Below are 25,581 nucleotides of genomic sequence, written 5' to 3' on the forward strand. Positions count from 1 at the left end.
CCTCTCAGCCCCTAGCAATTAAGTCCATGACACTTTTGATCCCCTAACTCTTGCAAGGTGTTCAACAAGTGGGATAATGTTGAGAATTGTGTCTCAACCTTGTAAACTTTTTTGGAAAATTGTAGAAAACTTTAGAATTTGTTTGTGGTAGTTTTCTACATATTTATGAGTTGGTAAAAGGTGTATGAGTTGTTAAAATGTGTCTTGTCCCTAGAAAAATATAGGAGGGCTATTTTTAGAGTATAAACAACTCATTATATGACTTTTATGGTGGTCTAAACTAGAGGACAAAATTATGGATGAAAATGCTATTTTTGTAGCTAAAATGACAAGTGGATAATATGTGGCATGGTTGTTTTGCCCATGGTTTTGGCCCATGATTTTGTCAGACCAAAAATAGTTTCCAAGTTGTAAATCACTACAAAAGGAGGGCTTGGGGAGGTGTTTAAATCATTGAGTTCTATTTGCAATATTGAGTGCTAGAAGGAGTATCTCTAAGTCCAAGTCCAAGTTTGAGTTGTGGTGATGCACTCTTATAAGAACTTTCATTACAAGTGTAGTGTGATCCTTTTGATTTGAGAATAAATTGTGTGGGTTTTGGAGGGTGGGATTTTTCTCCTAGGAGGGTTTCCCTATGGTAATCATTGTGTTATGTGTTCATTATTAGTTTGATTATATTATTATGCATTTTTGATATCTCTACAATAGTTATTTGAAATTGCATAGTCGTCCTCTCAAAGATTAGTGTAGGAAGTGATTCCCCACACCTTTGCTTCCTAACAATTATTGGAAACTTAATCTGCAAGAATGTTTATCAAAGAGATAATGATTGTCACTAAAAGATCTTTGTACATCTCTATTACACTACATACCATAGAGGGAAGAAGGATATATTTTTTTAATAAGACATTTCAATTAATCTCTCAACTAGCAATCAAAAAAAATTTATGAAACTTAATGCAAAAACTAAATGATTGTCTCAAACAAATTTAATGTCTGACTAGAAAAAGCAAAAATACTAGAAAGAAATTTTGAAAAGTTTAGTCTACAAACTATAAACACACAAGATAGACCTAATTTAAATTTAAAATGAGAAACATTATTTTTTTATAGGGAATCCATTTCTACAAAATAGATCATAGCTTCAAACCTATTCTAATGGCTAAAATTTAATTTATAAATTCTTATCATAGAAAATATTGGTACAGAAATTGAAACCTTTTAGATGATCAAAGTGAGAATTTACTTATACATTCCCTTTAAGGCACTCCCTTGAGAACGATGGGATTTTTGTTGGATTGTGCAACATTATAGGCATCATAGGTGAGTCTTGAAAGCCATAATCTAGGTGTACTATAAAAGTAGTCTAACCCATTAATCACTATAGCTCTCAAAGATAAAGATTGAATGTAGAAATGAATAGCACATCTAAAATCCATGTGAACATAAAAAATGCACATTAGGAGACTGTGAGATAGCCTAAAAAATGCATTAGTGTGTCATATATAGTGTCAAGATTGGTGACATATACCTATATGTACCAAAATATAATTACGTTAACCCTAACATGGCAATAGTTCTCCCACGCCAACTTAAACACCATCCAAAAAAAATGGGTTAATATAGGCAAGTGTCCTCTAAAACCATTTTTTTAGAAAAACACAATTAAAAAAAGAGAAGTTTTCGATGAAAAACACAATATTTCTTAGCATGCTCTTGCTTTTTCCAAGCAACCTTTCTACATTTTATGGTGTAAGACAACTAGATTGTCTGAACAATCTAGCCAAAGTCTCCTGAATAGGCCTATTAGCTTAAATATATAACCTTGTCCTGTTTTTGTAAAAATGATAATATCTAATGAAATTGGAACAATTATGTTTTATGTTTTGGCATCTAGATTTTACAATTGAATCTAAAAGGGCACATGCCTAGAAATTGATGGCTATATTGGATATTTTCCTATTTTTTAATCTTATGTGACAAGCTAAATTATTTTAAGACTTTACACATCAACACGCTAAAATATTATAAAACCATAAGTTTGACAATTAAACCTTTTAATAGACTGTCAAATCTCTTAGGATATATATATATATATATATATATATATATATATATATATATATATATATATATATATATATATGGTAACCAATATATGTATAATAAAATATAGGATATTTTAATGCTTATAAAAAAATATAACATACTTTAATATATATATGTGTATGTTTTATCAATATGTGTGTGTGTGTGTGTGTGTGTGTGTGTGTGTGTGTGTGTTATTAGCAATTCAAAATATTAAATATATACTTTAGAAACATAATTTACTAAGAAATAATATTATTATGTAATTGCTAACACACATTATTTTAGGCCTATTAATTTGATATTTTTACAATTTTATAATTTTTCTTATAAATAAAAGCAACTATGTTTTGAAATTTTCTGATAGTATTGATTTAGAAATATGTATATTTTTTAATTTATGACTAATTTATTCTTATTTTTAATTAATATATTTAGACTTTTTAAAAATAAAATATAAAAAATTAAAAACTTGTTATAAATACGATATTTTTTCATTTGTATCTATATTAAACAATCATATCACCAAAAATATTATTTCTTATCAAACAATTACTTTTACTTTTGAGTATTTTTTAATATTTAATATATTACAATTATATTGACAAATTATTTAAATTTTTAAAAAAATTTTAATAGATAAAAAAATGACAATCAATATTTTTCTTAAGACTAAAATAAAAGGCACTAAAATAACCCAACTATCATAAAAAAATCATGTGACAGGCAGGGGTGACCATCAAATTTGAAGGGAATGCTTTCCAACATAACTAAAAAAATTTCATTTCTTTAGTTTAATTTTATTATTCATAGTTTTGCACCTACCAAGATAATATTTTTGAGTAAATTTTTTTGGTAGTGTCTCATCCTCTAAGTATATATAAAACATAAGAATACATCTTTCCTTTGGTCAACATGAAGTGTATTTACATGAAGAGGTGTTTCCTAGTTTTGCACATTAGTTGTAATGGACTTCTTTATTTATTTATTTTCTTTCTTTATTTGGATTTTTTATAATCTCAAAGATTGTTAGTTTGTGGAGAAATAATGTCTTTTAATGGTCCTTTTGTTGTTGTGTTCCTTTCATTGCTATGTTTTACTTGATTTAAAACTTCACTTGGCATCTCAATTTGTTTTAGCTTCCTATTGATAGTGTCTTTATAAATGACCATGAATATGACACAAAATGCACTTCAACTATGTTTGTACATGGTCAAATTTATGACTAGAAATAAGATGATATGACTTTAGAAGAAAGGTCCTTTCTAGATCCACTTCTATAAAAATATTGAACATTTGAATAGCTTTTGTTTTATGTAATCACAAATTTTTGAAGGTTCCAAATGTGTTTCCTATGGTTTTGATTCTGATACAAGGGGAGAAAGGGAAATCTTACTCGGATAGGAAATCATGAGGGTCTTTCTTCTGATGGATAAAATATTAAGCTTAGGCACTAAGGTATCAAAATTCAAGCTACATGTTTGCAATATACATGTCTATTAGCTTAATTTTATAGGATGCAACATAAAATAAAAACCCATTTTTATACATAGTTATTTATATCTGATGATTTTAAGGTGTTATTCTTTGAATTGCATTTTCTAGGTCATTGGCGATCAAGATAAACCTATAAATCTTTGAAGTTAAAGATATAAAATTTTAATTAAAGAATGAATAAAATAATGCACAAGAATTTGTACCTTTTTTCGACATTGCAAAATTCTTATTACTTTTCTTTCTTGAAGTTTTTCTTTGTGAAATTCTTCCTTCATTAGCAATTTATTTTAGTTTATTATAGCTCACAAAGAGCACACCAAGGATCAAGACTTGTGAGCAAGACTCCAACATCATAGGGGATGAGGTCAAGATCACGCCCTGGGTAAGCTTCTCAGTGTGGATGCCCCTTAGTTCTTGGCTCTAAGCTAAAGAGAGCATATGTGAGCCTGTATCAGGTTCCTAAAACATTTCTATGGTGGTTTTCATTGGTTGGTAGCTTGCAAGCTTCTTGCCTTTGCTGGTTGTCTCAAAGGTTTGAACCCTCCATAGAAAAAAATTACATAAAAATATTTTCCAATTAAATTGATTGAAATATTTAAATACTTTTCTTTAAAAATATATATAAAAAATAACAATCAAGAATATACTATCTTGCAGTTAGGAGATTTTTACTATCCAAGATTGTGGATAAATTTTTTAACCATCATACACAATCTTGGCCTAGAAAGAAACTTGCATAATATACCATCGTGCCAAAAATGAAGTTGTTTTATATAGAAAAGTCTCATATTGAATTTTTATTTTATAGAACATAAAAGTAAAACTAAATCTAGGAAATATAGTTTTTATTTGTGTAAAATAGAATTAAACACTAAAGAATTTTTCACTTATGGAAAATTAATTGATAATAAAAATGAAATAATACTGACCACGAAATTATAGTAGTAAATGTCAATAAAAACCAACAAAACTCACAATGCATTTCAAATAGCTATTCAGCTATGAAAATAGTTGTACATTTAAATAACTTTTTATAGCTTTTGTAAAAGCATGGGTGATCATTTTTGTAATTGGATAACTATGGTCTATAGAAGGTACCTATAAATTCAAATTCTTTCTTTTGGCTATTCTTAAACATTACACACTATAAGAAAAATTAGGCTTGAAATTTTTTTTGTTAGATTATTGTGACCATAGAATATTGTAATTGGCATGCAAGGTCAATTACTGCAGAAACTCTTGGTCTTCCACATATTTTATATATTGCTGAAGATTAACAATCTCATAGAGGTTGTATTGTACAGAGAGAATTAATAAAATAGAGAATTCTAAGTTGAGAATGGAGGTAATGTGTTTACAGGTGAACCACTCTAAATTTATTGTATTTGATCTGTATTTTTTTTTTGTCAATGTTCTTCTCATTTTTATTTTAACATTTCTTTCAAATTTGAAATCAACATATTTAACACTTTTAATCTTAAAAATGAAACCACATGATATTTAAGCAGTACGCTTCCAACATACTACTAAATATTAGTTTTGCAGCTTAAAACGGCGTAATATACATCTAACCCGCAGCATGGCTAGACCTCATGAGGCACTACATGGAGAGATGATTTTAAGATGCAAAATTGCAATTGAGAACAGTAAAATTCAACACCAATAAAAATCCTCGGTTGATTTTCACAACAGAGGAGTTATCTGTTTGTAGCGGACACGTTCTTGAGCGAATGCCCGTTTGACAGTTTCAACGGGGAAGTTCAACTGAGTGTGAGCGCCTCTCATTTTAAGAGCCGCCTTGTCGTACGCCATAGCCGCCTCCTCGGCCGTCACAAACGTCCCCAGCCACACACGTGCGCCCTGTCTCGTCGAATCTCGAATTTCCGCAGCATATTTCCCCCACGGCCGCCTCCGTACACCTCTGTACCGCCTCTCAGCTGGCGGCGCCGCCACAGAACCTCCGAGGCGTCTTCTTTTTTTGATCTCCTGATGCGCACTATTTCCCTCCTCCTCCGACTGCTGGTTCTTCACTTTGACGAGGTCAAGATCTTCGCAGTTGACTGACAGCCATCTCTTGAGGCTCACCAGCCTCTCTAAAACATCGTTCATGTCCGATTCATTCAGCGTCTTGCCCAAAGTGGTTTTGCAATGATTGATCGTTGTTGAGGGGGAAGGAGAAATGATGCAATCGCTGGTTTGGAGATGGGAATGTGGGAAAGCGGTTTCCTGTGCAGCGAGAGTGGCCCACACGCTCTCCAGAAGCATAGATGATGATCCCAATCTTTCCATTATCTCCAGCTGATGAGAAATGTGATCGTTTTGAAGGAAATCGAGAAGCTAATGGCGGTATTAATAGTCGAGTTGAAATGTTTCTAGCTCAACAGCTGGAAAGATATTCAACCTTACTTGATGTACTAGTAAAAAGATTAAAATACTACTAAACAATTTACTGCCACCACGCTATAAATATAATAATAATAAGAATTCCAAAGCCTGGTTTTAGAAGAGTTGTGGCTTTCTTCATCTCCCCTTCACGCCATCCTTAATATCGTGTGAACGGAATGTTTATCTTAATGCGTAAGCTTACCATTTAACAAGTCATCGCGGCCGTTTCTCCACGTTACTTCTTCCTTTATCAATACAACCAGTGGCAATCGAACAGCAAATCTCCTGGCCCAATTAGTATAAATTCAATTTATCCACATATCGAGAAAGAGTTGAGTAAATTAAGTTAAGAGGTCTAACGAGTTACGGCACCAAAGTTCATTAATCATATTTTATGAAGAGCGTTACTTTATCACGCTGGATGTTGATTTTTATTTTTAGTTCCTGCGTTGGATTACTTATGCATTCATTCAGATGTTATTAGTTATTAGTTCTGCTTTTTGAACCAATGAATTTTGATTATTTTTATCTAATCTTAAGTTCTATTAAAAGTTTACGAATTAAAATATATTTAAAACATATTAAAATACAGTTTTTTTAACCATGTCATTGGCTGTCAGCAATTTAGGCAAGATAAAAAATATTTGTCTTCAAAGGAAATTAGGCTGAAATTAGAAGATAAGGTGTGCTAAAAAGCTTTGTCAGAAATATTTATGTGTAATAAATGGTCATTAGTGTTGTTCTTATCTACAACTCAATGTGAAAACTAGTGCATCAGTTGAATAAGTGAATTCTAGATTCATCTTCGAGTGCAGAGACGTGCCGTAAAATTGTTCAACGATAGTTTTTATCTTTGTCTTTGGGAAATTGTGGGTTGTAGGGTTCAGGCAGAGATTCTGAAATTGTGGGTTGCAGGATTCAGGCAAAGATCCTAAATTAGGTGCGTAGACTGTTTTTCTTTTTCCTTTCCTTGTTCCTCTTTTTCCTTTCATTGGAGGGCACAAAATTGCCTGTGGTTAGACTCTTCTGCAATCTTTTAAAAGCTTATTTGACATAATGTTACAAAATTATACAAATTTATGCTCAATGAATTGTTGTAGACAAATTATATGTATCAAAAATCTGCCTAATATTGGGTTCAAGCCCACCCTATCTTGAATCAATTCTTTTCTGAGAATTCTGCTATTCATTCATGGTAATATTTACCATAGTTCTTCTTTTTCCTTTCCTTGTTCCTATTTTTCCTTTTGTTGGGGTTTGGTTATTTTTGGCATCCCCGACTGGAATCTAGGAAGATTATCCTATTCTACTTTTTTAATCTATAAAATGAGGGTTAAAAGGGTCCCTAGCCTGTCGAAAACAATATATTGCTTAGGATGTGGTGCCAAGCAAGGATGCTATTGCTTCTATTTAATTCATAGGTGGCCCTTTTGTACTTAGAAAAACTTGAAAAATTGTCCTTTAGCTTATCATTTAGAGAAATTATTTTTCAGGTGACACATGAGCAAGGTTTTCAATAGAGTGGTTGGATTTTTGTAGTACCCACAAAGACAGTTTAGGTAAAAATTGTTGTTGAGTGGCAGCTTTCATGTGGCTTTTGATGCAATCGTTTAGTTGTAATCTTTATACATTATCCCTAAAAAGTTGCAAACAAATTGTCTCAATACAAAATGCTCATGGATTTTCCCAGTAGTACCATAGAGGAAAATAGGAGCTCTTCTCCATGAAAGTGCTATCTTAGGAAGAGAATTTCCAAGTTGCTAAAAGTTTTGATCACCTTCTAGAGAGATTTTAGGAAGAGTAATTTTGTGTTGAATACAAATTCTTAATAATGCTATAGCTGAATAGAAATTTGAATGAGTAACCGGAGGATTTTGCTATAAATTACTCCTTTATGTTATTGTCTTGTGATTGCTAAAAAATTTGTAGCCAGCTCTCTCAACACGAAAACTACCTAATATGGCCTTAATGCTACTCTCTTGTTATTTTAAGGCACCCTTAACATATTATGAATACTTACTATAATACTAATAGTTTGTTGAGTATGTGTATTATGCAACTAGCTTTCATCTATACATAATTATGCTCATAGATGGGACAATTTAACATTATTTATCTTTAAAGATTAAAATACCAAGACCTTCCACACATCAATCCATTTTCTTAATGGTGGCCCTAATCCATTCCCTCCAGTGGTAGCTCCTTGTGATTGAATTCCTCCTTTGGTTAAAATGGGAATTTCTCACTATAGCAAGGGACAATGTGAAACCAAACTTTGCCACCATCTTTTTGTTCCCCTCAATCAATGATCAACAAGAATCATGAAATGATTACTCTCATGCTACCCATAACCTTAATGCCATGTCATTGTTTTCTTAGTTCAACTATGATTTGTATAAATCAGGTGCATTCAAAAGCATATTAGCAGTTTGCACAGCTATGCCTTTAAGCCATGTCAATTACATTTCACCTACCAATTGAATGGTGTAGTCTAGTAGCATTTCTTACCTTAGCTACTGAATTACTCCTGTCTCAATGTCGTCTGAGCTTTTGCCTACTTTTGATCTTGAATTATTTTGACTAAATCTTAATCTATGAGAACATAAAGCCAAGAATATAAAGCAGAAACATAGATTGTGAATATAGTAGATTCTCTAAATTATTTTCGTTAGAGCTTAAATCTAGGAAGAAAATTTAAAATTAGAGAATCTAACAAAGAAATTATTGAGAAGAACAAAGTTTAGAGCCTCATGTCATAGATGAAATGCATACACTACAAGTTAAATAATTTTTTTAATGAAACTGACAAAGAGTCCTCTATAAACCTTGATAAAGAATATGAAAAAAGATCAAAATCCTATAGTACAGTTGAAATAAAGATACTACTAGCTATAAATAATCTATGAGAAGGTTTTAATATACAAAATTTTGGCATTTTTGCCAAACACAGAAGTGGAACATTTAGATTTCAAATCAAAAAGTAGAGGATTCAGATTTCAAACAAAAATTAGAGCATCAGGTGTTCAAATCCTAGCTTGTTTTTATCTCTCTTGGTTTTCAAACATCATATATTTTCATAGCCAAATTGCAATTTAAAACTAACAAAACTGCTAAAAAACATTCAATATCAGAAGCCACACAAACTGAATTTCTAAAATTATCCAACATTTTCATAGAATGTTGTTTTTTAAAATTACATGTACTATTGTAATGCATGTTCCTTTCTATGAACTGGATTACACTTATCAATTGTGCTAAAAGAGATATTAACTTTAAATTTGTATAGCTTAACAGAAGAAATTAGAATAGTCTACAATGGAAATGAATGAGAATACAACATTGAGTACAAATTAGCATGCTCCAATCTAAAAATTAAGCAAAGGGCTCATTGCACATCTATTAACTAGTGTTCAACATACAACAAATAAGATTGTATTTAAGCATTTAATAGACTTTCAAACTTTATAATGTTTGCTAATAAAAGGTATTACTTGTTACTTGTAAGTAATGTCAGAAGTCTCATAGTAAGCTTATATTTAACACAATTGTCCAATACATTGGTTATAATCTCAAGTATACAAAACTTCAACGAAAGAATATATAGGAATCCACATCAGGAGATTAGAATATTAAATATCAAGTAAAGAAGACAAAGCCATTTGCACACTTAACTTCAGCAGACAATCTGTGATTCTTCTAAAGAAATACAGTGACAAAACTAAAATTTGGGAAACTTCTATTTTCTACCCATGACTTGATTGAGTTTATCATGCAAAAAATCAAAATGAGGTTCATATTTTTGTTCATTTTCATAATGCAAAATTTGCATTGGTTTTCCATTTTCTAAAGTGGGAACTGCATTCACAGAAGCAAACATAGATTAAAATTAAAAAACTATGCAATTTGTGTTTCAAAAAATAAACAGAAATGCATGTGAATAGGAACAAAGGCAATGACAATAATAAGAGCTATAGAATTTAAGAACAACATGAAATAACTAAAATTAAGTAGTTCTTTTTGTTCATACCTTTAGGGAAAAATGTGCAAATATTGAATAGTGACATATTCAAGTCATTATATGCAGGTTGTGTTGAAAGTGATGCATATGCTTTGAAACAAAATAAGATGATGCTAGAAGTGATGTTCTTGTAGAAAAAGTAACATATCTATAAATATACAACAAGCTAGCATTGAAATTCAATCAGTGTATTGGGATATTAGATTTATTAAATTATAGTGACGTGGTTGGGGATTTATCTGATTACCATAGTAAACCTGAGATGCGAAGAGAACTAACTTATGTGCAAGAGATAGTATATATGCATTAGTACATAGTAAAAGATATATAGTGTATTTAAAGTGAATGCCCAAATGAGATGCCTACAAAATTGATAGCGTGATTAATGTATTGTAGGTGAGATCTAATATTTTAAGCCTAGGTGGCTATGTAATTAATATTTGACAAACCTAAGATGTGAAGACAACTGAGTTATGTGCATGAGATAGTATATATGCATTTGTACATAGTAGAAGATATATAGACTATATTTACATTAAATGCTGAAATGTGGTGCCTGCAAAATTGATAATGTGATTAATACATTGTCAATGACATTTAATAGAGAAGATGTACTTGACTTTTATAATTATAAATAGATAAGGATAAAGAAATAGTACCTTTGTTGTTGCATGTCTAATTCATTGGTTCATATGCAAAATTGGTACCATGATTAATGCATTGTAAATGGCATTTAATAGGAAAAATGTAAATGATTTTTATAATTATAAATAGATAAGGATGAAGGAGTAGTACTTGTGTTGTTTCATGCCAAGTTTATTAGTTCATAAGGACTACATGTGTGACAGTGTTGTACAAGGTATACTTTAAGAAATCCCTCCTTTAGAAAAGGTGTAAAAACTTGGCGAAAGGTGTAAAACACCTAACAAAAAAATTAGTTTTTGTGGCAAAAAAAATAGTTTACAAAGAAAAAATAATAATCTCCATTGGAAAATCATTCATAGTCTCTCAAACAATGTGTAAAATCTATGTAAATTGTGTTATTTTAAAACCTCAAAAAATTTATACATTTGCAAAAGAAAAATAATAATTAGTAAAATTTTAATTTTTAGGGAAAATCATTTCATTGTATTCAAGGTTAAAAAAATATATATGCAAATTTTATGGCATCAGAGGTTCGCAAAGGGTTTCATCAACTTGAAGTTGACAATTGTGAAACTATGAGAAAGGCTTCAATAGGTCTATCACAATGTCACTGTCAAAGTGAAAGTTAATCATTTGTCTGTTGCAAAACCATGAGGAGCGCAGAGATTGCATCATCGTCAGTTGGAAAGATAAATGAGGAGTTGACTTTGCAACTTTGCAAAAAGGAGATTTTGCGACATCAGCAGTAGCAGTTAAATGATGGTGATTCAGTGAACTTTTATGTTACAAAGTCACGAAAAGGGAGATCGCATCATTGGAGGTTTTATGCAGGTAGTTAGTCTATTAGTTGCGAGACTACAAAATGTTAATTTAGGCAATTTTTGCATGTTCGTAGTAGTTAAAGGGAAAAGACTTTCGACAGTTGTGAAAAGGGAGATCGCATCATGAGAGGTTTTATGCAGGTAGTTAGTTTGTTGGTTGCAAGATCATAAAATGTTAAGTCAAGCCATTTTTGCATGTTTGTAGTGGTTAAAGGAAAAAGATTTCCGGCAATCATGAAAAGGGAGATTGCCTCATCAGAGATTTTTTCCAGGCAATTAGTCTGTTGTTTGCGAGACCGCAAAATGTTAAGTCAGGCAATTTTCACATGTTCGTAGCGGTTAAAGGGAAAATACTTCTAGTAGCCGCGAGACTACGATGGTAGGGATTTTCATGTTTTGAGGTTCTGATAGAAAGATATGTCATCCTATGAAGCTATGAAAAGTTAAGATGAAGATATCTTTGCCACTTCACACTGGTTAGAAGGAAATGGGTTTTGACAACTACGAGACTGCAATGTGAAAAGTTTAAGTTCTAAAGCTATGATAGAAGGGGAATCTCATTGGAAGATGACATAAGGCTTATTGTAGGGTTGCAAGGGTAAAGCAAATATTTGATTTAACGAATGCGATAGCTCTAGAAAAGAAAAAGAAGGGTTTCACAGTTTCACAAAAAGATTTCAAGATTAAGTTAAACTAATTGCGACAAAGCATAGAAAGAAGGCTTTCATAACTCATGAGCCATAAGATTGTACAATGTATTTTTAAAGCTTAAAACTTTGAAAGTACAAAAGTATAGGTTTTTAAGTCTACTATCTGATTCCCGACAGTTGATGAGTTGACATTCTAAGGAAAATGAAATAAAAGTGGTACTTACTAGTAGTAGTGGTCGATAATAGATATCCATGCAAATCCAAGCTTTTAAATCCATTAAAATTTAACAATTCAGCACCGTGGGCCATCACCAAGTTGTAAAAAACTAGAATTCTTAGATATCTAGAGTTAATAGAGCAAATATAATTTGTAGTAAGATCAAAATGGCTGAAGCAAAGTCATCAGTAAAGAAGGGCATTGGAGAGGGCAGCAAGGTTTCATTGTCTGCCAAATTTGCAGAAGAATGCTTGAAAATTCTTCCTAAATCTTCCAATTCTCAAAGTGCTTTATAGCTTCTGTAGAGATGCTCAAGTACCAAACACCAATGGAATTGAATTGTTCCAGTACTTTTTCAAGAATAGGGTGCAGAAGGTTCCCATCTCAAATCCATGGATGAAGAACCTAGGGAAGTTGATAATGCCAGAGGTATATGTGGATGTTGACCTTATCAAGGTATTGGTAATTGCATATAATCCAACCACTCGGTCCTTTCATAGAAAGGATATGAGCATTCTCTATACGTTAAGTAAGGATGCTTTTGCTGAAGCATTTGATTTACTGGGTCCCATGTCAATTCCTATTAACCTAGAAATATTGGAAGCAAGATTTCAGAAATAGAGAGGTTTCTATACAAAACATGCAATGTTGCGACATATCCCAAGGGAAAACAAGATGAAAGGAGAATTCCCAAAAAGGTTACTGATTTTATACCCTTTTCATATTTCTGTGCATACTTTTAGAAAATGGTTTTCAGATTGAACAAACTATTGGGAGTAGATGGATCCATGGATGCCTCCCCAGCATTGTATGTTATAGCTCTAGACATTTAGGACCCACATACTAATGTGGGGTATGATTTTGGAACATTCATTGCTGATAGTATTCATCAGCAGATGGTGACAGCACAATAAGGTGATCTTGGCAATTTCAAATTTCTACATTACTCGTTGCTTATGCATCTCATCCTCTTCTACAATGTGGGCTATATGGATTCTAGTTTCATTAAAGCTTTGGACTATTTCGGAGAGGCATTGCCTATTTAAAGATGGAAAAGATTATGGTACAGGTTCTACTCTTTTTCTAATTCCCTCTCTTTTTATTATGATTTTGTTGCAACTATTCATAGGATGTTAGGTTCAAAATTGAAAAGATTACCTAGGTTAATTAGGAAGATTGTTAGACCAACTATGTGTTTTGATGATGAGGGACCAATTGATCATGATTGGGGAAATTCCTTTTTGTTAGCAAAGTGTACAATGATTATAATTTTTGGTTGTTCCCAATGCCCTCATTTCTTGCCAAGATATGTACTAGAGAGGGTGGGTGTAGTGAAAATTTTCTGGCAAATGTTATCCATGAATAGAGAATATCTAGGGCCAACCATCAAAAAGGGGTCTTTTCTATGTAGAAATTTTGAAGTAGGGGATTTTGAAATTGGTAAAGATGCCATTGAGGAAGTTGATGCCTTCCTAAGAGAGTTAAATTTTCCCACTGCCCCCACTAGGGTTTATGACCCATATAACATTGTTAGAAGTGCTCTTAAACAAATGAGGGGTTATAATGTCATCATTGGAAGGAAAATTTGGGAATAGGATGTCATTAGGGATCAATTGGATGAAGATGTCTGTGCTGATAGGATGCAGAAGTGGAGACAAATCCTCTCAATAGAGGAAGAAATGAAGAAAGTATATCCTAATTTCCAAGGCTTCTATTCTGATTTACCCTATTTTAAAAAAATTGATAAGTGTATTGAGGAGTTTGATAACATTATGGCTCAAGTTCCTCAAAATTCTAGAGATAGGGTAAACCCTTCTCCAGAGGCAGATGTTGTATTGGAAATCAGTGATGAAGAAGATCAGCCTAGCCCTTCAGACTGGGATAAAAGGGGCAAGAAGAAAAAAAAATTGATTGAGATTTTAGAAAAGGCTAGAGAGAAAGCCTTAGAAGTGCTTCCAAAAGGAACTAGGTACTTTGATGATGACAGAAAAGAGTTCTTAATTGATCAAGCTACTTAAGAGGAGAGGAGACCTAATAGTTTAGAACTGCAGTCCATTGATGCTGGATGACAGAATTATACAGGCTCAATAATTCATGAAGGATGATGATTTTATCAAGAGTGAAGAATTCAAAAATTTTCTATATAAACTCAAACAAAATGAACTTTCTTTGCATGTAAAACTTGGAGACACAAATGAAAAAGTGACTGAAATGGTGCAGAAGCTTCAAGCCTATGATCCTAATAGTGAAAGCCTCACTATAGAGGAGGCTAGGGAATTTGTACAAAGGAGTGGTATGATAGTTTTCCAAGGATGGGATATTAGTTCATCATTCTTGCTTGATCAAATGAGGAGACAAGAAAAATTAATCTCTTGTGAGGAGGTTAATCCATTTGGTCAGTTGTAGGGGGTAGGATTTAATATAGATACTAAACTAATGGCTATTTGGAGTATAGCTCTAGAATCAGAGAAGCCTACCCTAATGGAAATTAAAGAGACAACGACAGGTAATACAATTTTTTGGAATTCACATTCAACTTCTTCAGATCAAATTTACAACCTCCAAAACATTGCTGCTATGCTAGGCAAGAACAAGATTGATATTCTTCAAGAACAATTGGTGCAGACATATGAAAAGTACCTTGATGCTAGGAAGAAGTATGAAGAGGAAATGAGAAGAACATATGTTCTACAGTATGCTTTGGAGGAATTAAAAAAGGAGAATGAAGATTTGAGAAGAGAAGAAAGGTCACTAAGAGTAAGGGATGTACAAGACCAAAATATTCAAACTAACCAGATAGTGAAAGAACCACATCCAGTAACACATATGCATGTGGATGAGTTTGAGATTAGCAAGGATGCAGAGATTAGAACAATGAAACAATTTTTGATTCATAGAATCACTGCTTTAAAGAGAGCCTTTGTAAATGTACATAGTATGTACAATACTCTGCAGAGTAATGAATACCAATGCTTTGAGGCTTTATCACTATTATCTCCATTGTTTGCCCAGTGGGGGCCAAACATTCAATTCTTTGATAGGTTAGTTTCTTTACTCACACAGAAAAAGGAACTACCTAAGGAGATCATTGTTCCTATAAGAAAAATGATACATCAAGTTATAGAATTGAATTCATTCTTCAATGGTAAGATTGAAGCTATAAGGGGAAAATTGAAAAGCATAGCATTGGGTACCCTAGATTTCATTCCAACAATTTTGAACAATGAAGGGTTTGTCAAATCTTGGCAAGAGTGGTCTGAATCTTTTGATCTAATATTAGACCATCCAAGATTTATAGTATTTTCAAGAGGTGAATCAAGTTCTCAAGTTGTATATGATATGATTGATATGACATACAAAATTGAAGTAGATATGAACAAAATTACTGAAGAGGGTAAACCCATCATAGATGTAAAATGGACTAAAAACATCAGTGAATTAGAGGCAGTTAGAAATACAACAATGTTGAAAAGATTGAAAAAACTCATGAATGAAGAGTAATGGAACTGGTAAAGAATGTTTTCAATCATTGTTTTGTCATTAATGTCAAACTTGCTACTTGTAGGAATGACAATTGCTTTAGTGATCCAAATACTATAAGTTGGTTGATTGATAAGGAGGTGGCAATCAATAAGATGTAACTAGAGTACCTAGAGAAAGGTTGGAGTTATGATGTTGTAATGAAGTATAAGGATCAACTCAGCCACTGATGAAATAGTGTATTGATGACATACTCTAAGACACAGAGGATGGACACACTAAGACACATGATGTAAGGATTAACTAAGTTCTAGTTAGTGCCGAACAGATTCTTAGCTGAAGCTGAGCAAGTTCAATTTTAGTGTCTGCTGAGTGATCTTCAAGTGCCAAGGGAAGATCAAGTGTCAAGCAGTCCTTAGGTGCTGAGCAAAAAATAGGTGCCGAGTGAGGATATAGGTGCCAAGCAAGATACAAGTGTTGAGTAACATAGAAGAAGTCAAGCATCAGTAAATCAATAATGTCGAGTTGCTCCATTATTTTAAAAATTGAAAATTCACCAAATCTAAGCCGACATGGTAGTTATCTAGAATTTTGTGAATCAGATAGAAGATAAGAATGATGAGTTGGTGGCACAGAACACTATGTAAAACATTTTTCGGAAATTTAATTGGATTCTAGATGAAGTTTCTAGATAAGAGCAAGATATGGAATAGATACATTGTATCCTACCTAATCTATTGAAACGCAAAAGTTGGAGAAGGAAAATCGAGGAGGAAAGGTATCTCGGATTTCTATTTAAGGAGTCATAAGGTCACGAAGCAAAGAGATGGTCAAGCATGAAAGCATGAAGTGCTAAAGAATGTGCTAAGGTGGAAGAGAGCACATATACTCTAATTTGATAGGTAACCATAGATATGATTGCATTGGTATGATGAGCAAGAAGACTTAAGGTGAAAAATCTTGAGATGACAAGATGTCAGAGCTGCAGTGACTAAAGCCAAGCAAAGGATTGAACTAAAGTGTGATCTATAATCTAAAAGATATGTTGTAAGTTATATCAGATCAAAAGCCATTATTGTTACTCTCTAGCAATTGTAACAGTTAAAATAAATCCTATGGACTTAGGTCGGTTTAATAACCATATTGTAAATCCTTTAACAGGGTGACATTCCAAGTGAATGTTCTAAAGTCCTTTAACCAGGCCCATTCCTAACAATATGGTGAAATCCTCTAATAGGGTCACATTTAATAATATGATGTAGCCTTTAACAGGGCAGACCATCAGAAGTGGTTGAAATCAATTGCGTAGTTATTTTGTGGGTATCATCACCACTCCAGTTTTATCTTCTTATTCCTGGAGGATTTCTGGGTTATCAAATTCTTAGTGTTAGGGTGTGATGCATGTTTACTTTTCATGATTGTTTAATGTTCAATTGCATGCATGATAATTTCAGTTATGTGCTAGTAAGGATTGGTAGAATAAGTTGCATTGGACATCATTGGACCTTGAATAACTAATTCACTTCCCCCCTCTTAGTTATTCTAAAGAATTATAACAATTGGTATCAGAGCTTTGCTGCTGACTTAGTTTAAAGGGACTAGAAGTAGAAAATGTCAAAATGCCTAATAGAGAAGCTCCCAAGCTCAACAAAGACAACTTTGTTGCATGGAAAAGCTTGATGAAGCTACATCTTGGATCCATAGGAGATTATGCCCAAAATTCAATTTTTACTGAACATGTTGATCCAACTGGTACTCTTACTATAGAAGGTTTGAAAAAAAAAAATAGGAACACAATCAGACAATGCTAGAAATTGCTTCTGCACTCAACTATGCTGAATTCGAGGATATCAAAGGATGTGACATTGCATTCAAGATGTGGGAAGCCCTATCAGACATTTATGGAGGAGATCAGAATGTCCAAAGAGCAAAAAGAGAAAGTCTCAGAGGAAAGTTTGATGATATGAAAATAGAAGAAAGTGAGAATGCTGCTCAATATGCCTCTAGAATAAAGGAAGTGGTAAGTGCACTAAGATGTTTGAGTGGTCAATTAGATGATGATATTGTTAATAGTAATTTTTAAAGAACCTTTCTCCCTATCTATGCTATTAGAGTATTAGCTATACAAGAGTTAAGATGTTTGCCAGGAACCAATCTAAGTTTTGAAGGTATAGTGGGTAGACTCACTGCATTTGAGTTATCTAACTTTGACTACTACAGACCTGAGAATGTTGAATCTTCTTTCAAGGCCAAGCTATCACTGAAAGATGTTGAATAGGTGAAATCAAAGAAGGGAAGAAAGATGAAATATGTATCTAGTGACAGTAGCACTGATGAGGAAGATGTGGAACAATTAGAAGCATTACTAGCTAGAAGATTTCATAGAGGCAAAGAAAAATTCAAAGGTAAGCTGCCTATCATTTGTTTCAATTGCAATGAAGTAGGACATATTGCTGCAAGGTGTACACAAAAAAAGGAATACAAGAAAGGCAACAAGTACAAACATAGAAGAGAAGATGATAAGAGAGATTACAAAGACAAAGGAAAGAAGTGCTATATTGCTGAAGAGGATTCTGATGATAATGATGATGAAGTTGTTTATGTGGCCATGCAGGACCAATCTAATGAAGAGCCTTTAGCACTAGTAACATGTATGAACAAGAATGATAGATGGATCATAGACAATGGATGCTCACATCACATGACAGGAGACAAAAGTAAGTTTGTTAACTTTACTCAGTATGATGGAAATAGTGTTAGATTTGGTAATGATGCTCCATGTCAAATCAAAGGAAAAGGCTCCATTAAGCTTATAGAGAAAATTTCATGTGATAATGCATACTATGTTGAAGGACTAAACTACAATTTGCTAAGTGTCTCACAGTTAGGAAATGTGGGGTGCAAAGTAGAATTTGGAAATAAAATTGCAAAAATCTATGATACTGATGGTAAATTGATAAGAAAAGGAGATTAAACAAGAAGCAATCTATTTTATCTTGATATGGAAAATGCTTCTTGTCTTGTTGCAAAATTTGATGACATGTGGTTATGGCATAGAAGGCTATGTCATGTCAACTTTGATAATCTGGTCAATATTAGTAAAATGAAGAAAGTCAGAGGTTTACCTAAACTAAAGAAGCCTAACAATATCATGTGCAAACAATGTCAACTAGGAAAGATGACCAAGTCAAGTTTCAAGAGTAAAAACTATACATCTAAAGAAGTACTTGAGTTAGTCCATACTGACTTATGTGGTCCAATAGAAGTATAAAGCTACAAAGGAGATAAATATATAATGTTGTTTGTTGATGACTATTCCAAGATGATGACTGTTATGTTCTTAAAACAAAAATTTGATGCTTTTCAAATGTTTAAGTGGTATGTGGCTAGAGTTAAAAAAGAAACAGGAAAGAGTTTGAAATGCCCGAGATCAGACAGAGGTGGTGAGTTCACATAAAATGAATTTGAGAAATTTTGCAATGACAAAGGAATCAAGAGACAAACATCAGCTCCTAGAACTCCCCCACAAAATGGAATTGTTGAGAGAAGAAATAGATCTGTGATTGACTATGCCAGAACATTAATGATGGAAAAGATTGTTGCTCTAAAATATTGGAGAGAAGCTGTAGGTGTGGCTATTCATACACTGAACCAAGTACAAATCAAGAAAGGTACAAGTGCAACACCTTTTGAATTATGGTATGGTCACTCACCGAATTTAAAGCATTTCAACGTATTTGGTTGCAAATGCTTTATCCTTAAGGATGCTAGAAATGGAAAATTTGATGCAAAAAGTGATGAAGGCATATTCCTTGGTTACTCCACTAGAAATAAAGCATATAAGTGTTTAAATACTAACACTGAAAAAATTGTGGAAAGTGTAAATGTAAACTTTGATGAGCATACAGATGTCCAAATTGAAAAACTAAAGAGAATGGATGACTATAGAACCTTTGTGTATTCTTATGAAGGAATGCCTGTTGACGAGGATGCTATCAATCAGATTGGAATTCAACAACAAGTTTTAGTTTCAGCTGAGTCACAACCAGTAAATGTTGAGCTGCATTTAGAAGTCGAGTTGCAGAATGAAGAAAATGCACATTCTAACTCCGAAGTCAGTACACATGAAAGTGATGTAGAAGTACCTAACAATGAAGTGCATAGTGACCCTGAATATGAAAGATCAAACATGGAAACAAGGATAGAACCAAGATTATCCAAATATGTGAAGAGACATCACCCTACTGAACAAATAATTGGTGAAAAAGATGCAAGACCAATGACAAGGAATAGACTAAGAAATGAATCATGTCTATTAAGAAAATTTGAACCTAAAATAGTGTATGATGCATTACAAGATGGTGACTGGTATAAAGCTATAGAAGAAGAGATTGATCAAATAAAGAAGAACAAAACCTGAAATTTGGTTCCCAAACTAGTTGACAAGAATATGATTGGCACCAAGGGGGTATTCAGAAATAAGCTAGATGAGAATGGTGAGATTACTAGAAACAAAGCCAGACTAGTATGTAAGGGTTATGCTCACGAAGAAGGATTAGAGTATGGAGAAATATTTTCCCCTATTGTGAGAATGGAAGGAGTAAGAACTTTACTTGCATATGCTACATATAGAGGTTTTAAAGTCTATTAGATGGATGTAAAGTCTACTTTTTAAAATGGTATATTGGAAGAGGAAGTCTATATTGAACAACCAGAGGGATTTGTTGATGAAAACAATAGGGATATGGTTTGTAAACTACATAAAGCACTCTATGGTCTAAAACAAGCACCTAGAGCATGGTATGGGTAAAAGCACAAACCTGTGTCACCCTTTGTGATATCCTTCGGTGTTTCAGCCGGAAAGGTTTCGGCCGTAATCATTACGGCCAAACATACGTGGCAATTTTGCGTGCCTACATGGCTCATACCATTCCGGTCGAAACCCATTCGGCCGGAATGATTACAGCTGAAACCCCAAGCCACAATAAAAATACCGTAAACCTCTTGCGACTATCATTTTCACTGTTGTGGTTCCTAGATTTTTGGAGAGCGAGTTAAGTGTTTCGGCTGTAACTGGTTAGTGCCTTTTTCCTCCCCATTTTTTAATAGTTTTTTAATGTGTTTTTTGATTAATAGATGTTAGTTGTAATTAAAGTAGTTGTTTTTTACCTATTTTGTGAGTGAAATACTTAAAATTGTTTATTTTTTAATATGTTTAAATTATTTTAATTATTTTAGATTGTTTTAGAATGGTATTTAAATTAATTTGTTAGCAAAAATGTAGTTAAACATGAGATAAAAATGTAGAAAAACATTAGTTAAAAGTGTAGAAAAACATTAGGTTAAAATATAGAAAAACATTAGGTTAAAATATAGAAAGATATTAGGTTAAAACGTCAAAAAAAATATTTAAAAAATATAGAAAAACATGAGGTAAGCATGTAGAAAAGCATTAGTAAAAAATGTAGCAAACCTTTAGGGGACATTGTTCAGTTTCTAACATAACTTGATGGATCTAGAGGTGAAACAATAATATCTTATGGTGAAATTAATTTTGACATTAAATACACCTTCTAACATAACCCTATATTAACTAAAATCATAACCCATACCACATTCTAACCATAACATAGGCCCTCTACTAATCGAATGAACGACACTTAGATATTGATGATTTTCATTTTAACAACTAGTTATTGTTAGGTAATAATGAGTCTTACATTACCAAATAATACATTAATATTAGTTAAATGATATTTTTTTAGGTACGTTATCCATGCATCTATGTCTTAAGGGGATAGAGGAGTCGTAATAGGTCATACTATTTTTTATAGGTTCTAATAAGTCTTAATATGTATTATTAGGATATAATAGGTCTTATTAGGTAATGATGATCCTTACATTACCAAATGACACATAACAACCTCTTATGATACATTTCTAGGTATTTTTATCCATATATATGTTAAGGGGACCTAGGGACTCCTACTAGGTTATTACGTCTGTTATAGGTTCTAATAGCTATTCATATGTTTACTAGCACATAATAGACTGACCTTACTATCAACCTTAATAAAACTATATCCCATTTATTTTATTGACATTCTTAACTCTAATTCAAACTACTAAATTAAATCACGAGTTCTAAATTGTAAACTAACATTTGCTAACTAAGCTCATTTACTTATCTAGTAACAAATTTTTCTATCCCTATGTCCTAACTCTCATCTACACTCCCCATAATCATCAAAGCATTTACATCAAAATCTAGAATTTAGTCAAGAATTATATTTTTTTATTGCATGTATACATGTGTACACTTAGTTATCATTTAATCAAGAAATTTTATTTTATTTTTCACATTTGCATGAGCACGTTACAATGTACATTAGATATGGTCTCTAAGATAATTTTTTTAAAAATGCATATGTATGTTACATGATTGAATTTAGGACCATATATTTAATGTTGTGTATTAATATGTACATGCGTTTCAAAATAAATTTAACTTTTAATTATTTTAATTTAAATACACTTGTATGTTTATATTTGTATATATATGCATGTGCAGATCTCTAGATATTTATCAATCTCGTAGCTTCACATTCATATCCTCATATTTATTTTCATATATACATTATGGCATCCGGTTCTAGGGATCGTGCTCCTGCATCCTTAGGGGATGCCAATTTTTGTGGTGGGGGTCAGAGTGCTGAGTCTGCTACAGCATGTAGATCGACCTCCTCCACTCATGATAGATAGCAGTTATTTAGAGATACAGTTGCAAGATTATCTCATGCTATGCAAGTTTTGGATACCTCACTTTCCTCTTCTACCACCCTCCCTAATAGGGAGAAGGTCACAGCGATGCAAGAGGAGCTATTTCATATAATTCAAACAATTGAATCATACAACCCTTTTGATGATATGAGCATTGAGATATTTTATTCTTCTTTATCTCACAGTGTCACTGGCACTGTGAAGTACACATAGATTGACACTTAGGTTTCCATCGGAATTGTGAAATCCATATTTCCATCTTATACAGATTGTCGCAGAGTTAGAGGCTACTCTGCGACGAAGTGTATTGATCCACTCATCACACCATTGATGTATCCTCATTGGTTGGCTACTCATCATAGATGGCCACAGAAGGATGAGTTCCCTCTATATTTTTGCAAACAATTGTTTGGAGAATTTCATTTACACTATGATGTTGACTATACAGATTATCCAGGGCATGTTGGGCAGGGTTAGGGGAGACTTTCTAATATAGTTAGACCCGTGGACACTCTTGTGGCCGTTAAAAAATGGGCAATGGTGGGTCCAAACCTTTTGGTTATGCCAAGAGGTCCATAGATGGCTACTGCAGGTGAGAGTGTTACTAATGACACAATTAGGACACAGATTTTTTTGAGCATCGCCACCGTCACCACACAGTTACACAAGATTTATTTTGATTGATGTGGTAGATATATGCTACGGTCTCGAGGTACCACTCCCACAACTACATCATCTATCACACCTGTTGATGATGATTATGGAGTTGTAGACATACCTTCTCCTGTAGACATTTCTACAGTCTTAGAGGTGGATGCATTGCATCGTTTGGCATCATATTTAGCATCTGATCTTTTAGATGCATATCGAGCATTATCTACACTCTCATGGATTCCACTTCATGAAATGAGCTCTCAAATTAGACATATTTTGTCACATACAACAGTCCTAGAAGATTCACAGAGGCAAGAGGACATTCCTGCACCTTCTACTGCTCCTACTGCTACACAGGCCTAGGCTACAGCCCACCCCCCCCCCCCCCCCCCCTTCGGATCTCAATGCCAGACATCCTGGTCTATTTACTTCCATGCTTTCAGATCAGGGCCACACTATTGACTTGGATGCTGATACAATTTTTTCATTACATGATTCAGATATCAATCAGATCAACAAAGCATTACATAATGCTATAGTAAATATCTCTATATGTTTAGATTTATTTTTATTATAGTAAATAATATGTCTATATGTTTAAATTAATGTGGATGTGTGTGTTTGTGTATGTGTTATAGGGTTTGAGTGATAGTATGTTATGTTTTGTTGATCTGCAGACACTGACAGATCCTACATGTCGTGAGTCCTAGGTATGTTAGAATTTATATATGTGTCTGTGTGTGTGTGTGTGTGTGTGTGTGTGTGTTTTATTTTATTTTTATTTATATACATGTAGATCTTGATATAATTTGTTTGTACACATAATTAATGGTTCAATTTATCATTTGACACAGGGTTCAAATGCAGCTGATAGACCCTTTTGGGGACAAGGCCGAGTATCAAGACGGGGGATGTAGCTGATTAGATCATATGTGGCCTTTTATTTTATTACACACATGTTATGTCTAGATACATATTTATATGGATAGTTTGATGTTTAATATGTTATTTCCATATGCATACATTTTATATCCAGACACTTTGATGTCTTATATGTTATTTTCAGATATATGGTTTATATGGACACTTTGATGTTTTATATGTTATTTCTAGATACGCGTTTATATCATGGACACTAAATGATGTTTTATATGTTATTTCCAAATACATGTTTATATGGAGATTTTGATGTTTTATATATGCTATTTCTAGACATTTGATATGGGTACATTATATTCTCTAGATATATGCACATGTATGTTATTGATCTTTTAATGTACACATCTATTTTATTGATCTTTTAATGTCTTCATCTTTTATGTAACTTATGTATGTGTTATGCACATGTTTCTATATGTTATTCATGTTTTCAATATTCAAGTTTACATGTATATGTATAGTTATTCATCTTAATGCCTTAATCTAAGTGTAATTAACTATATAATTTTAATGGTCGATGTAAATAAGAATATAACATATACATGTACATAAGAACATATAAAGACTATGATCACCTAGAAAGAATGCATGAACTATAACATTTAATTAATAAAAGTTAATATACATATGTATATGTTTTCAATATTCATGTTCATACATACATGTTACTTTTTTTAATGCCTTAATTTAAGTTTAATTAACTATACTTAATGACATGTCTTAATATAACTATAATTAAGTTCTATATATTTAATGACATGTCTTAATTAACTGTATAATTAACTATATTTAGTCTAATTATATTTAATGTAGATCATGTATTAACTATATTTAATGACATGCCTTAATTAACTATAATTAACTATATTTAATGACTTAATTAACTCTATTTAATGACATGTCTTAATTAACTATATTTAATCTAACTATAATTAACTATATTTAATGACATACATTCTTAATTAACTATAATTAACAACATTTAATTAATAAAATATAATGTATGTAATATGTAACATAGTTCATATAACATATACATGTAAGAACATATAAAGAGTACGACCTAAAAAATGCATGTTACAACATTATATGTACATAAATACATAACAACATTAAAAATCATATGTAAGAAAACATAAACAATGTACATATAAATACATACAAATACTAAAGGGGTTGTCTTAAGGGGAGGTCCTAAGAGACCTAGTCTTAAATGAGATATCCATGTCGAATTTAAATAAAAATAACGATACATGTCTACTTTTGCATATCCAAGATAAATGATCCAATGTACAAAAATTTATAAAACAAATATCCTATCAATATTAAATATGAAACTATAAGAGCTATACAGGCATAACTCAACTAGAGCTCCACAATAAGTACATAGGTAAACTAGAGCTCCAC

The sequence above is a fragment of the Cupressus sempervirens genome, chromosome 8 (genome assembly GCF_028749045.1).
Source record: "Cupressus sempervirens isolate cs-2001-9-10 chromosome 8, ASM2874904v1, whole genome shotgun sequence".
NCBI classification, from domain to species: Eukaryota; Viridiplantae; Streptophyta; class Pinopsida; order Cupressales; family Cupressaceae; genus Cupressus; species Cupressus sempervirens.